This window comes from Ixodes scapularis, unplaced genomic scaffold (genome assembly GCF_016920785.2).
Source record: "Ixodes scapularis isolate PalLabHiFi unplaced genomic scaffold, ASM1692078v2 PGA_scaffold10__122_contigs__length_95168666, whole genome shotgun sequence".
NCBI classification, from domain to species: Eukaryota; Metazoa; Arthropoda; class Arachnida; order Ixodida; family Ixodidae; genus Ixodes; species Ixodes scapularis.
Window position 1 is genome coordinate 62,200,017 of NW_024609836.1, and position 1,589 is coordinate 62,201,605.

Genomic DNA, 1,589 nt, shown 5'->3' on the forward strand with positions numbered 1-1,589 from the left:
TATTGAAGCCACGGACGATCCTATACAAACTCCATCTTTCTGTATATACTTCTGACCTCTGTATCCTATGACTGTTGTTTGGTGGTATAGGTCTAAAATATAAGGGATAGAGTCCCCTGCTAATCCCGTCTTGGATTGAAAGTTAACTAAAATCTAAGTCCAGTGCATGTCTAACCTTTCGCATTAAGCTAACCTTCTCGAACGAGTAATAAAGATCTTTTAAGTTAATTGACGTAACCGAACACTGTTTCTGTGCCTTTTTTCGACTTTTGAGGCTCCTATTTCTTTGTCACCAGAGTCTCGGGTTTTAAATATCATGGTATGACTGGTACAAAGCGCTCGTTGCTTCACCTGCAGTCTCAGGTTAGGAGTGAACTGAGTACAACGTGATCACCCATATTGTATTATTTAAAAGATTGATTTTTTGTTTCATTTAACAAGGAAGTTCCTTTTTAGCATGTTGACTGTCCCTAATATGCGTTTCTTGAACGTACTATCGGGGAAAAATGAAATGCGAACAGTGGTGCGCGTGGCTCGCGGTACAGGCTGCGCCGCCTGGAAGTGAACCTAGGGGCGAGGGTGCGTGGTCTACTTCGATGTGTTCACGCCCCTCGTTTGGCGCTTCCCCAGCTTCGCCAGTGCGCCGCTCAGTGCGCTGAAAGCTGTCCCCGCTATCTTTGCCTGCTCGGCGAGTACGGCGAGCTTCTTTGCACCGCACGCACTGAGCCAGCAAAGATAGCGGTGATAGCTTTCAGCGCACCAAGAGGCGCACTGCTGAAGCTTGGGGAGCGCAGAGGGAGGGGCGTGAACACGTCGGAGTAGGCCACGCACCCTCGCCCCTAGGCTCACTTCCAGGCGGCGCAGCCTGTACCGCGAGCCACGCGTTCCTTTGTTCGCATTTCATTTTTCCCCGATAGTACTGTACTTAAATCGCACGCATATATATTACCTCATCCATTCCCTCGCAATATCGTTACTTTTTCGCCAGCATGCTGAGAAATTCCGTAACCCTGGGATGCTAAAACAAAACGATTTCGGATGACGTCTAAAGGGCAATTGGCGTGGAGGGTTTGCACAATTCGAATATTCAACGTCACAGGTGCACAACGACGTGCGGGTTAGGTTCAGTGTTTTGGTAGGGCTTAAAGAAATATATAAAAAGGAAAATTGTTCGAGCTTGCCAGGATTCGAACCTGGAATCTTCTGATCCGTAGTCAGACGCGTTATCCGTTGCGCCACAAGCCCTATCTTTCTACGTCTTTATCGTGTTGCGCCACAAGCCCTTCATCTATTGCCATGTTATGTGCAACACGTCTTTCTTTTAAAAACAGATTTACTTTCAGTTAAGTACAGCGTGTAACCCCTCCGTTATATATTCTTAATCCCGGAATAAACGGGAAAATGTCACCCAGGTTAAAAAGAACAAGCAGTAATATTCTTAAGGAAGGTTAAGTTTACAGTATTTGCCAAATCTGTACTCTTCCTTCACTAGCGCAGCAGAGCTTTTTAGCTAGGGGTATAAGTTGCTAGAGTTAGCCGCTGTTGCCGCTGGGATCACAAGTTTAGACATCATCAGACGGTCCGCTAAA

The 1,589-nt window shown here is 46.4% G+C and overlaps 1 non-coding gene across 1 annotated transcript; it reads right to left on the minus strand.

Annotated features, from left to right (window-relative positions):
- Positions 1-1,172: 1,172 nt before the first annotated feature.
- Trnar-acg lies at positions 1,173-1,245 on the minus strand. Its single transcript has one exon. It is a non-coding gene; the product is annotated as a tRNA-Arg (tRNA).
- Between the last annotated feature and the right edge of the window lie 344 nt (positions 1,246-1,589).